Raw genomic sequence first — 15,149 nt, forward strand, 5'->3', positions numbered from 1 at the left:
GATAGGTCCTGCAGTGTTTTTGTATTAGGGTGTCCATTAATGTAGTTTATAACCTATGAAATTGATAGGTAAGATCTTTGTATGTGTGCGCGTGTGTTATGTTTATTCATACCACCATAATCTCTCGTAATAGATGTCAATTGGAAGCTTATGTTGGTATCAAAATGAGTTACATTTTATCCCGAAAAATTTAAAGAGTTCCTGTAGCATTCATAAAATACCATATGTATAAGTACCATACCGTATGTATATGTACCTGATGCTACGCGAAATACACGCAGATAGAGTCCAGTATCATCCAGTATATTGTGTCGATTTTCATATTTTTTGTGTTGTAATAATTTTCATAGAGTTTGTAAATAGTAAGTTGTGGCATCTAGTCCTTACCCTTTTCTCTGTTTGGTCGTCTGACAAGGACAATACGTCAAGAAAACGGGGCCAATTCATCACTAATGCCAAATTGCAGCAACAATTGCCGCAATTATGATATTGTCCTAATAATTGCAATAGCATGGCGGTTATACTGCGATGTGTTATCAAGTGCGGCGCCTCACGCGATGCCGCCCGGCGGCGGTGAATGCACTCGGAGGGGTCCCATCCTTTATAAAATATACTTCAGGAAGGTAGAGAATACTATTGCGGAAAGATTTTTCATAATAGAACTGCTTTTTAAATCCATACTATCCATACTAATATTAATATTATAAATGCGAAAGTGTGTCTGTCTGTCTGTCTGCTACCTTTTGAGAGCCCAACAGTTTAACCGATTCTGACGAAATTTGGTACAGAGTTAGCTTATATCCCGGGGACGGACATAGGCTACTTTTTATCCCGGAAAATTAAAGAAGTCCCACGGGATTCCTAAAGACCCATCCACTCTACCGTTTTGTATGAAAGGTACCGAGATAGCTTGCGTCCATGTTATTGACATAGACAACTTTTTATCCCGGAAAACCTAACAGTTCCCACGGGATCTTCAAAAACCTACATCCACGCGGACGAAGTCGCGGGCATCCTCTAGTATTGTATAAAAAAAAGTGTTACTTTGCGAAAGTCCATGCTTACAAGGAACCAAAACCTTAATTTGCTATTATCCGTTTAAAACAGACTTTGTCTGAGCTACGATATTAGTTACAAAACCTAGTGTATAATACCAACTATATTATACCTATTCGTATAATATACATACAGGATTAGTTTAATGACTATTTTACCTTAATTATTTAAGTATACTTAACTGATAAAAAATACCATTGTAAGATGTAGGACCTTTTGTTATTGATAAAAGTTCTCAGCGCATATAAAGTGCCTCATCTAGTCTATTATCTTTAATTAGAACTAGCTGATGCCCGCGACTTCGTTCGCCTGGATATAGGTTTTTGAAAATCCCGTAGGAATTCTTTAACTTTCCGGGATAAAAAGTAGCCTAGGTATTAATGCAGAAAATTATCTACCTCCGTTCTAAATTTCAGCCAAATACGTCCAGTAATTTTTGTGTGAAAGAGTAACAGACATACATACATACACACAAACTTTCGCCTTTATAATATAAGTAAAGTGTGATAGTGTGATTGCCTGGTAAGCAGTGCCTGTTTGCGTAACTGTGTGGGGGAATGCACATCACTTCCCCGCACCGTAATACATTTGGAAGTTTCAGAGAAATGACTACTTAAGCCCCTTTGAATTTATGACAACCTACAACCTTTTACGTTTCAATAGAACTATATTAACCTCCATTGTGCCAAAAAGCTTTATCGTTAACGCTTATCACGCGCTTAACACCATTAATAAAATCTCGTCAAAACCCCATTTTGGAGTTCGTTTACCCACAGTTTGCTTTGTCCGTCATTTCACGAACAATAACACACCCTGCCATTTCAGTTATGGCTAGTTCACATTATTCCAGTCACAAGCTAATCCCAGTTACCTAGTGCTGTAATATTATTGGAATGGTGATTCAAATTAAAACGTGCTGGGACCGAGCTGTGCTACTTCTGAGTCAATGATTAATTTTTTTTAATAATTAGTCACATAATATCGTGATGAGTCCGAGCCGTATCTGAGGCTGAGATCTATAGAGCGTACTTTGACTTTGCTCAGACTTAAGACACTGTTAAAACGAGACAGCGTTATATCACTGGCATAAATCTGTCTCGTTTTAAATGAAACTTAGGTCTAAGCAAAGCCAGAGTGCGCTCTATAGATTTCAACCTCAGCCTCCCGAGCCACGTTAAGTCATATTAAAATTCAAATCAGTGTATGGCGAGATGCTGTTAAAGCCCGGCACGGTAATGTATTTACATTACCGTGTCCATATTATAAATGCGAAAGCGTGGTCATTTGTTGGTTTATTGGTTTGTCCTTCAATCAAGCTCCAACGGACCGACGTGATTTTTTGCAGGGATGTATTACGTTTTTAAAATCCTGGAGAGGGACACAGCTTTGTTTAAACCCCGCAAAATAAAGAGTTCCCACAGGATTTTTAAATATAAAAATCTAAATCGACGCACACTAATTTGCGGGCATCTACTAGTCATCACTTAAACTGAACAGCGCGCAGTAATTGATTTCAGTAAAGTCCAATCCAGCCCAGTAATTGGATTGGCAATCTATGTGACAGTCTATATCACTGTGACATGAACAGGCAGGTAGGCTAGATAAATGCTAGAAATCCAGTATCACTCCAGTACTCGTTCATTGTGTTTACTCAACTCCTATTTATTATTATAAACATATTACTAACTCACTGACCTTTAATTGGAATCTGGGATCAACTTATTGGACCCAGCGACTGGACCAATGTGAACCAGCCATTACAGCAAGGACATTTACGGGTTACTGCCTGACGTGATGAAATTACAAATCAATTTATCCCACTCTTCCTACGGGCGTAGTATTAAGTATTATTATATCCTGTGCTACGAGCTTATGACACTAAGGCTGAGATCTATAGAGCCCACTTTGACTTTGCTCAGACTTGAGACACTGACGCACGAGACAGCGTCATACCGCTGGCATAAATCTGTCTCGTTTTTAACCCCCGACCCAAAAAGAGGGGTGTTATAAGTTTGACGTGTGTATCTGTGTATCTGTCTGTGGCATCGTAGCTCCTAAACTAATGAACCGATTTTAATTTAGTTTTTTTTTTTATTTGAAAGGTGGCTTGATCGAGAGTTCTTAGCTATAATCCAAGAAAATCGGTTCAGCCGTTTGAAAGTTATCAGCTCTTTTCTAGTTACTGTAACCTTCACTTGGCGGGGGTGTTATAAATTTTTAATTTACACTTGTATTATATAATTGGGGAATTGATTGTAGAAATAGGTCGGCAATCTACAGTGCAATCTCGTTTATGCTAAGTGTCGCTTTTACGGCTTCTGTTAACGAATACCTACCTAGGTAACTATTTTTTTTAATAGTTAATGGATTAACCCTTGCCCGCTGGACTATAATCACATTTGATTGAAAGCAGAAGCTTCTGTAGGTATACAACATACCTACCTATCACATCACACTAATATTATAAAGGAGAAAGTTTGTATGTGTGTGTGTGTGTGTGTGTGTTTGTTACTCCTTCACGCAAAAACTACTGAACGGATTGGGCTGTTTAGAATAGAGATAGATTATACCCTGGATTAGCACATAGGCTACTTTTTATCCCGGAAAATCAAAGAGTTCCCACGGGAATTTTAAAAAACCTACATCCACGCGAACGAAGTCGCGGGCATCAGCTAGTTACCTATAATAATCAAGACTTACGTACATAATAATAGGTACATATTTATATACTTAAACATACAAGTACGTACTTCAGATATTAATTGAATGTAAGGAACAACAATTATGTATTTACATAACTGAATTCTGGTTTCAGATGTAAAATATCCGAAGACTTGCAGCACTTTTTAAGGTAAGTGTAGAATGCAAGAAGATGTTTTAATTTTTCTTCATTAGTTTCACTCTCAGCGATCGTATGTACCTATTTCTTTCCATTATTTATTCTTGTCTATTACTTACATCATGGTAGCAGGTAGGTAGGTTTTCTTGGGAGGATGTGGTTTTCTATTTCTTAAGCTTGCCATTAAATAAAAAAAATATTATCATATAATACCAACAAGAAAGGCATTAAACACAATGCGCGACGGAATGCAGCGACGCGCATTGCGGCGTCAAAAATTCACGTTAGGACGTCACACTGAACGCGCGCGTATGTGTGTACGATTTCTTACACATCCAGGAAACTGTATTTGACGGCCAAAGTGTAGGATTATTTACAGGAACGCGGCTGACGCACGCTTTGCAGTGTGTATGCCTTTATTCAGTATCTTCCGTTCCTTCCTTTAGTTCCTTGTGTTACAACTAGTAGGAGCGGTGTTCGACATGCTGTCGTCGCGCGTTTTGTGTGTTTCCGGCTTTATTTAATATGAAACATAGTATAGAATGCTATTAAATCTCTTTTTTCAGTAAAACCTTGAACTACGAGTGCATTTTACAAAAGTGGTCGCGTGCGTGTATACAGTACCTACTTTTTACTGCATTCTGCACTAGAATAGTATGGGTTATTTATTAAATTCACAAGAAAAACAAGCTTGTTTCGCTATAATCAAAAAAATAGGGAAATTAATATGGTAGCTACGTAAGTACAACATGAAGTATTTTTTATGCATATCGCTTGCCTTGACGAAAATCTTAGCTGATAGAAAGCGATAAGGTCTACGATGGAACGCGGTCTATTTATTTATTTAAAACCAACATACATTTCGAATACTTATACCATTTCAATGTAATTTAATATGAGTACGTTCATTGATTAGGTTATGGTATGGTACATGGTATTCATGGTATTTCAGTAACTATAGTAACCTTTATTTCGATCCGATATACTTAGTAACGATCGCAATCACCTCTGATTGGCCGCCACTCTTTCACTCACGTAAAAATAAAAAAGGATTATAGCCACCATAAATTCGGCCAATTACAACAATTGAGATTGTAGCAATTATTATTAATGCAGATTTTTCGCTATCGACCAGCTTAGCTGGTGCCTTCGACTCTCCCTTACAATCCATACTTCCATACTTACTAATATTATACTTAAATGCGAAAGTGTGTCTATGCCTGTCTGCTAGCTTTTCACGGCCCAACAGTTTAACCGGTTTTGATGAAAGGTACAAAGTTAGCTTACATCCCGGGGAAGGACATAGACTTTATATTCTGGAAAATCAAAGAGCTCCCGTGGGATTCTTATAAGAGCTTATCTGTTTAACCGATTTACTTATATAAAGTTTGGTACAGAGGTAGCTTGCATACCAGAAATTGACATAGGCAACTTTTTATCCCGAAAAACCAAAGAGTTCCCATGGGAAGAAATACTTAATAACCAACATTCTCTTCATTTCGAGAGCATAGTCTTCACCTAATATAAAGTAAGGCTTTTATTTTAAGCGTTTTAATTAGATTTCGTGTTACTGAGGGAAATTGCGGCAAAAAGCCACCTGTGCCTTTTGTTATCCACCCTTAATTATTAAACAAGCATCATTAGCGTTCAACTTCATTATTTATTTTTGTTTAGGTACGCAGAATATTTGTACGTATTTTCAAAAAACGTTCCCAACCCACAATCAATTAAAATTAAGATATTAAGAACAAACTAATTTTTACCTACCAGCTAGAGGATTTTGGTAAAATAACATGTCGCATCGCGTAAGAAATACCCAGGATATAAATAAGGATAATAATGGATGAAAACTGCTGCAGGCGGCACGACCGTGGCGCGCGGAAATCCCTATAAGAGACCTACGAGCTATTAGAAGATACTACCTAGCTGATACCCGCGACTTCGTTCGCGTGGATGTAGGTTTTTAAAATTCCCGTGGGAACTCTTTGATTTTCCGGGATAAAAAGTAGCCTATGTGCTAATCCAGGCTATAATCTATCTCCATTCTTAATTTCAGCCCAATCCGTCCAGTAGTTTTTGCGTGAAAGAGTAACTAACATACACACACACACACATACAAACTTTCTCCTTTATAATATTAGTCGGATGTACACGTCTATCGGTTGATGACGACGATGGAAACGATCCATATAGTATACATATAAAATAGTACATTTAACAATCTCCAGTTTTGTTTGTGTCAACCTTCAAGGGCAGACATTTATATCAATAACAGATCTTTTCCAGCCAATTTGATGAAGATGGAGAAAGGACAAAAATATTTGATTAAATGTGTAAATGCTGTGCTATTTTCGTTAGAATTTTTTAAGGTTTTGCTCTTTCTGTCTTTTAGATTTTATTAAATGTGTACGTGATACTATTTTGTTTAGAAAAAGTGCAATTTTTTAGTTTTCTGTTTTGTAGAGATTTTCGAAAATTACGCACCTCTATCTTCAATGCCCATTATATTTAAATGGCCAAATATTCACAATAGAATGGGAATACTTTCTATCTTTGTTGTACTCCCTTCTACGTGCTTCTACTCCTTTTACAATCTCTCGCACTGCCAATAGTCACTGGTAGAGATCTCTTATAGAGTGTTTCCCTGTCCACTTTTTTTTCTCTTCATTGTTACAACTTTCTGCTACAAATAAATAAAAAATAAAACCAAAAGGTTTTACAAAATTTTTATTTCGAAACCAAAATCGTAATTAAATGCAGAGGTCGCTAGAAACCATTAATTTGTAACTGAAGTTTGCAGTTACAAGCTATACAGCGATTGAAGCGCTAAAGTTGTAACTATTTTCTCGTGCAAAGGGCCATTCGTATCCCGGGACAGGGTTACGAGCCGCTCGACCTCCGCCAACTCGTTTCCAATTGCAATTTATTAATTGTATCGTGAACAGCCTTACTGGGGTCACCCAGTCCTGTATTTTTTTTTAATGAGTTATTAAATATTAAATAAGTGTGTTATAATGTATGCTACCAATTTTGACTAAATCGTTTGAAGCCTTGAGAAAGAGAGAGAAAGAGATGTTTGAAGCCTTGAGAAACAGAGAGAGAGAAAGAGATCTTTCCCACTGGGTCCATTGAGTCTTTGTTCAAAAGAACTTTTTAGATTCGAATATTAAAAACCCTACAGAGTTTTAACTTGATCAACGCAGAGGAAGGCGTGGGATTTACTATGCAAAGTTTGGACACATTGGACTTACAGATTGCGTGAATTCAAATTCAAATTCAAATTATTTTTATTCAATTAAACTTTTACAAGTGCTTTTGAATCGTCAAAATAATCTACCACTGGTTCGGAATGCTGTTCCTACCGAGAAGAACCAGCAAGAAACTCGGCGGTTACTCTTTTCAAATGTACAATTTGCAATAATATGCCATACTGTATACAAGCAATTGCAGCGCCGTGTTTTGCTGGAGCGAGTCAAATCCAAGCTTTTGTCATTTAAATAATCTTCGATTGTATAATAAGCTTTTTTCAGGAGCATACTTTTAATAGATTTTTTAAACTTGTGTAAAGGCAAGTCTAAAATTGATTGTGGAATTTTATTATAAAATATTACACTCATTCCCACAAACGATTTTCCCACTTTCCTGAGGCGGAGCGTAGGATATGCGAGCCTATTACGGTTTCTAGTTTGCCGGTCGTGGAAATCACCGATTTTTTTGTAACTAAGAATGTTTTGTCGTACAAAAATTATATTAGTATAAATATATTGAGAAGCTACTGTGAGAATACCTATTTCCTTAAATTTCTCTCGTAGGGAATCGCGCGGTTTTAAATTATAGATTGCGCGTATTGCCCTTTTTTTGTTATACGAAATTTTTTCCAATATCTGCCGCTTTGCCCCATAGTAAGATTCCGTAAGACATAATACTGTGAAAATAGGCAAAATATACAATTTTTGCAGTTTCCACATCAGTTATCTGTCGAATCTTTCTAACAGCGTAAGCAGCAGAGCTGAGTTTACCAGCAAGTGTTGATATATGGGCGTTCCATTGAAGCTTTGCATCTAAAGTTATCCCCAGGAACACGGTAGTTTCTTCTACTTTCAACATATCATTGTTTACCTTTAAATTAAAATCATTTGCCGTCTTAGTACTGGGCAATGCGAATGAAGGTTAAGGTAGGACATATTATTTTGCATATTGACACAAACATACGCAGTCACGGATTTAACTCCCACGTCTCTTCTCTCAAAGTGACGTCCTTTAGGAAAATTAGTAAACTCCGAGTGTACTAGGGTCGCCTTCCAATAGGACATTTCATTTACCATAAAATTGTGTACGGGAATTTTATCGCCCATACTTTCTTCGATTCGAGTTATTTACGGAATGTACGTGAGTGGTTGCAAAGCCTACATTTTAATTATTTTCGTCCTACTTTTATAAGTAGTAAGAGCTTAGATTGCTGTTTAGCCTGAAAATTCTAAGAACATATCCATTATCCATACCATATATAAGTCTTCGTAATAAACATTGATTTTGAATAATAAACAAAACTTGAACTTTTAATGAACAATCCAAAAGAAACGAAATAGTCACGTTTCTTATTTACTGAAATAAACAAACGAGCCCTTAAAGTTTTCACGTCACGTCATGGCTTGGAAAATAGGAAAAGTTGTTTTTTGGTGTACTTATAGGTACGCCTAATAAATACCTTGTCTTTTTATTTATTTAGGTACTAGTTGACGCCCGCGACTACCGTGTGGATTTAGGTTATTAAAATCCCTTGGGAACTCCATGATTTTCCGTAAAATTAAGGAGTAATAGATATATAAATAGTAGCCTATGTCACTCTCGACTTTAACTAAACCTATCCTTGCAAAAAATCACGTCGACCGCGCGTTGTCCGTTGTGAGTTGCGACGTAATTGAAGGACAAACAAACAAGCACACTTTCGCATATTTTATAATATGGGTAGTGATGCGCACAAACGTCTATCGATCTATATTGGAAATTGGAATAAAATAAAGCACCCTTAATTTATTTATATTTTTAATAGACTAAACAGCCTAGCTGTTGTGTAAGTATATCATTTGTGCTTCGAATTCTTTATTGATTGTCTAATCTATTCTTAATTGATTTATTGAGATGCTTAGACAATTTGTTGTAAATGTGCGACATTTTTGCGTATGTTTTTGTAAAACAAATTTTATAAATTACCGTCATATTTTGATCCTTATTAATAGTTTTAAGGATCTTATAACATTTTCACGTCACGTTTTTAGCGTCTGCGAAATAAGAAAAGTTCTTATGGCTCTTACTTTTATTATATTATACCTACTTATTATTTAGCTTCAGCCTTCAACTGAATAATTAAGTAGGTATGTGCTATAATAACCGCTATTTATCAGTAAGAATAACAGAATAAATTCTTTATCCAGTAATATTATAAATTGCGAAAGTATGTCTGTCTGTATTCTTGCATCCCGGAAATAGACATAGGCTATTTGGAGAAAAACCTTGGAAAATCAAAGTAGGATTTATAAAAAAAATTATTCCACGCGGACGAACTCGCTAACATCTGTTAGTGTTTTAGAATCCATACGTTTAACTTATTTTGACGAAATTTGGTTCAGGGATAGCTTGCAGCTAAGATAGCAGATAATATGTCATATTACCTACTTTTTATCCTGGAAAATCAAAGAGTTCCTACGAGATTTTTGAAAAACTTAAAGATTGGGTACATATTTGACACAAATATTACAAAGTACGACAATATTTGATGTCCTAAGATAACAAGCAACACGAAAACAGAATCCCTCTGTTTGTTTAGTTAGTCTAAGCCAGTGTGTGGTTATCAGACATCTTGATTTAAAACTACTTAGCTGATGCCAGCGACTTCGTTCGCTTGGAATTTGTTTAATAAATTTTCGTATTTTTCCGTGTGACATATTTTTCCGAGATAAAAGTAGTCTAGTCTCCATTTTTAATGCCCTAAGATAACAATAAACACGTTAACACAATCCTTTATTCATCTTTTATTTTAATTAGGTACTTTATAACGTCATTAGTAGCATGTATGTTTATAGTGCGTGCTACTGTTTGTTGATCCCAAAAAATTATATAAAATAAAATAATAAACATTGCGGTTACATACATTGAAGTATAAGGCCTCATTTGCACGAGCGTTAAAAAAGCGTTGCGTTAAAACCCGGCGTTGCGCTGAAAATACAAAGTGCGCGTTAAAAAACCGTTGACGTGTGAACAGATACTTGGGAATGCTTTTGTTCTATTTTAACGGACGTTAAAAAAGCTCTCGTGCTAAGGAGGCCTAAATAATTAAATTATCTAGAAAAACACAATGACGTTATTGAATAAACTTGAAACAACCTTTAAGCGTCTATCCCTAAGATCCGTACTTTAGAGATGAGCCCAAGGTGAGTTATTCCAAAGCCTTATTACTGGACCGCGTATAATCCAATTTAATTGCTTACATTTCGTCTCAAGCACTATAAGTAGGTACAGTTCGCAGATAGAGTGGCTTACCCGTTGAGACCAATATTTTATAAGTGAGAGCTAAATGCGTCGTTGCGTATAAATTCAATAAGCGGTGATAGCCTAGTCTGCCTCCTATTCGCCTCTGACTTTTCGGAGTTATGTGTGTTTTAAGCAATTAATATCATTTGCCATATCGGTGAAGGAAAACATCCTGAGGAAACCTGCATACCTGAGAGTTCTCCATAATGTTCTCGAAGGTGTGTGAAGTCTGCCAATCCGCACTCGGCCAGCGTGGTAGACTACGGCCAAAACCATTCTCATTCTGATGATATATCAAGTCAATGTAATGAGTATGTCGTATGCATCGATGGTCGTATGTTGTTTTTTTTTTTTTTGTGAAGAAATGCGATCCGTATGTCTAAGAGAAAATATCTATTAAGTCGTATAAGTCACCTTTTCCTTTTATATATTACTAGCTAATGCCCACGACTTCGTTCGCATAGACTACACAAATTTGGAACCCCTATTTTATCCCCTTAGGGGTTGAATTTTCAAAAACCCTCTCTTAACGGATGTCTACTACCATCCAATTGTCTGAGATGTGCGTTGACAGATCAGTCAGTCAGCTTTTCCTTTTAAAATAAGACTTGTAATTTGAAAAAAAAAAAGTGATATTAAATCCCTGTCATGTATTAGTACTTAAATGAAATGAGGTGTAAAGTTTTGTACGGAAACTCTCATTTCCAATTTTTATGGACACATTTACCAAATGGAAGTCCGATCTGATATACCCATTCATGGTCCGACGAGTTTCATATAAAGACGTCATATGAAACGTGGGCGTCGAATTTGGGTCTACGTATGATGTGTGTGCCAATATGGACAGTATATTTCACCTTAACCTTTTCCCGACCCGTATACTTCTCGGGACGTATGGTTAGGATAGATTTCTATCCAAGGTTTGATCTATTGATAGAGCCTTTTGGTATATTTACATGTCTGTACTCTGTAGCCCTTTAGGTATGTAGGTAAATGAAACTCAAATAGGCACCCCATATTTCTCTACTTTTCTTTTCTTCTTGGTCGCGTTCTTAATATCTTAAGATCGTATCCGTATTTCGTACCATCGTAGCGCTGTTGAAGCTTTCGTTTCTTTTCGGTTTTCGGCTTTTCTCATTGTGGTTGTAAGACCAATCAGTGAGACTTGTCAAGGTTAGACTAGTGGCTATGTCATCGACCATGTAGTCTTTTGCCCTTCTTGCCTACGATTTTTCTACTACTTACCTAGCTTCTACATATTACAAAATGTAAAGCCATGTTTAACACTACCAATATTCCCCTTTCCCATCCAACTAACCAAAAGGCTGAGCTAGAGGTAAGTTCGCAAATAGTTTCAGTTAGTGGTTTCAGTTCAGGTCCTAAACCGTTGAGTTTTCAGACCACTGCACCGCTTGAACTGAAACTTTTGCAGTTCGAACCAGACTTGCGTACTGTTCTACATCGAGATTCAAACTTGAGATACGGTTTGAATTTTATGCGGGCGAAGCCGAAGATAAAGGATAGAATAGAATGAATTTCTATCCAAATAGGTAAACTTGTATAAGTACGAGTACTTTTGAATCAATAGGTATATAATTCATCAAATTAATCCAAAAATACGAATTTACGCGTTAGTAGGTATAAGAAATAATAATAATAATCAATCCAAAAAAACATTTTTGTATTTTTCATTGAAAATTGATACTATGAAAACTTTTGAACTTATCATGGGTTACCAAAAATTGGGTCGCATTATTTACGATTATTATATCGATTCGGCTGTTTAAGTTAAAATAAGTTTGTCGATGCAGTTGTGATAAAAGAGTAGGTATGTTTTATGTTCTTTTATATATTTTGTGATAAATAATATATGCTATTAGACCGCAGACACTCAAATTATATTTATTGGATACTGAATTTCATAAAAGGCGTCGGTGAAAGCGCGTGGGTTGAATGATTGGCTTTCTTACAAAGTTTTATTGGAATATGCCTACCTACCTTAATGATTTACGTCATATAAAATTTTGATAAATATTTTGCTTTATAGGTCCACACACCTTCGTCGTCGTCATCATCATCATCATCATCATCTAAACTTATCAGCGGTTCATCATACTGAGCGCTCAGTACGAAAAGGCTTAGGACATAGGTCCACCACGCTGGCCAAATGCAGATTGGCAGATTTTATACACCTTTGAGAACATACATCCCTGGAATCGATATACCTACTTAGGCTTCTTTTTATCCTGGAAAATTAATTCTAGTATCGACTATTCTCACAAATAAGTCGATACTAGAATTAATTTCTTAAACTGCACCCTTTCAAGTAAAGATTTTTATATAAACCTGTGAGGATGATACTGCCATTGTCGGAATTAGAATGTCATAAGCCTACTTTGTCGTATTAGTTTACAAATTGCGAAAAACCAAATTAAATTTGAATTTCGCGGGCAGACCCGTCTCATGCACCTTAAGGACAGATTTTTATGAGATTTGGCACAAAGATAGCTTGCATCCTGGAGATTCACATCGATTACTTTTGTACCGCAAAATCAAAAAGTTGGCACGGGATTTAAAAAAAGTCTAAATCCACGCGGACGAAGTCGCTGGCATCATCTAGTTCTTAATAATTATTCAAACAAATACATGAAGTAAACAATGAGTTTATATTCTGAAGTGGTTCTTGAAGGTTAATTAACCTTATTCGCACACAATATGCCCAGTAATTAAGACTTGACGCCATTTCTTCCCACGCGTCTGCATTATTTACGTAATTCGTCTAGCAGTGGGGCGCTTAAGCTGTTTGCCCTTTAATTATTACCCCCAATGGGACAAAAATAACAACATTTATACAATTAAATCTCAGCCGCAATGTTTAAAACAAAAGATTTTCTGTATCTGATTACTTAAGGTCTATACTTTATCCACGGAAAGAAGTTAATGTGGGACTCTCTGTTTTACGTAATCCCATACAAATGACCAATTAAGTCACCTACCAATCACAAACTATGTTGTCGAATTTCGAATGTTTTTTGAATGTTTGTTATTGGTTGGCCACTCAAAATAATGATTTTCCTGGGAACAAGTAATGTGGTGGTTTTCCGTTGCCTTCCACATCGCTGTTTGCCGCCATAAGAATGTGGTGTCCACTGTTCAAACGCCTGGCAATATCTGATTACTGACTGTTCCAGCCCCTGCGGCCTCCACTGACACGAATCTCTGGGACTGCGGAACTCAAAATATGACCTGCTGCAGCTCATAATGCAAGGGAAAATAAAGGGCAGACGTAGACCTGGCCGTAGACGAACATCCTGGCTCAAAAACCTTCGCCAGTGGTTTAACATGAGTACGAGGTCACTGTTTAGAGCAGCGGTGAACAAGATCCAGTTAGCCTTAATGATTGCCAACCTCCGATAGGAGACGGCACTAGAAGAAGAAGAAGAAGGCCACTCAAAATGGTTAACGCCCACTGAGTTTTTTGTCTTTGCCATTTGTATGGGATTACGTAACAGAGAGAGAATACTAACATCTCCCCGTGGAATCTCTACTATTTACTTAATTTACTCCCATATATTTTGGTTTTACTATTTATAAAGAAAAAGAAAGAAAATGTACCTACAAGTATCAAGGTAAAGCTCAACTCAAACTACTGGGTCTAAAGGTCTGTAAACTTGAAATTATAAACGTATTGTCAACTCAAAATCTATTATCATATGTTTTATGTCGATGTCAAATCTGCCTGTCAGAAGTTTCACTTCTCGAAATGGTAGCTGTAGGCTTCCATGTTTCAACCGTTTCAATACTCTGGTAATGCAGAAAAAGCACACTACAAACCTTTAGCTTTTATAAAGCACTTCCTCAAAATTCCGTATCTCCTAGCTACTTAAAAACAAAGAAAAACCAAATAGACTACGGGCCCATGTACAAAAATGGATGGGTCATATGAACCACCAGATGACGTATATAGGACGATATAAGAGCATAAAATAATACGATTCAGCACTATGCCGTCACTTGTAAGCTGTCCAACTGAGTGCTGGTGAGAATTCAAAAGTGCAGGTAGAGTGAGTACATTTTGGTCATATATTTTTGTACGGCATTTTTACCATCAATAGATCCATGAAAAATAGTAAGAAAGCGCGCAGTGCCGTAAAAAAAAAGTGCGCCACAAAGTCGGTAAATTTTTTGATTTTCTGACAATTTCCGGGGTAAATTTGGTCATTTCATTCTGTACGGCATTAGTTTCATACTGTTTCAATACAGCCTCTAATCCATTATTCCGCAACGCCGTACAAATATCATGCGACAAGGGGAAAAAATCGAGGGTTGCAACTCCCTCTCTTTCCGTGCTCCGGGGGGTGATTTGAAACAACATAAAATTAATTTATTTTGAAAGTATTTTATGCATAGATAATATTTTTTTACATGCCGTACATTTTCATTGGTCCAAAGGTTTGTAGGGGAAAAAAACTCAAGGAAAAATCCATAGAACGAAATGTAAAGTGAAATTTATGACGATATTTTTTTATACGGCATTTAGATAGTTTATTTGTACTTAATGTAATCCATACTAATATTATAAATGCGAAAGTGTGTCAGTCTGTCTGTCTGTCTGCTACCTTTTCACGGCCCAACAGTTTAACCGATTCTGACGAAATTTGGTACAGGGTTAGCTTATATCCCGGGGACGGACATAGGCTACTTTTTATCCAGAAAATCAAAG

General features: G+C 36.5%; 1 protein-coding gene across 18 annotated transcripts in view; it reads left to right on the forward strand.

Annotated features, from left to right (window-relative positions):
• Positions 1 to 15,149, forward strand: part of LOC123873790 (kinesin-like protein unc-104) — a 114,468-nt gene that overhangs the window by 1,411 nt on the left and 97,908 nt on the right. For 17 of the 18 annotated variants that reach the window (XM_045918824.1, XM_045918822.1, XM_045918838.1 and 14 more), the window contains exon 2: positions 3,872 to 3,907. The exons of the other annotated variant lie outside the window; for it this stretch is intronic. The gene's annotated coding sequence lies outside the window, so the exon portion shown is untranslated. The remainder of the gene's footprint in view (positions 1 to 3,871; positions 3,908 to 15,149) is intronic. 18 annotated transcript variants of the gene reach the window in all.

Source organism: Maniola jurtina, chromosome 17 (assembly GCF_905333055.1).
Source record: "Maniola jurtina chromosome 17, ilManJurt1.1, whole genome shotgun sequence".
NCBI lineage: Eukaryota > Metazoa > Arthropoda > Insecta > Lepidoptera > Nymphalidae > Maniola > Maniola jurtina.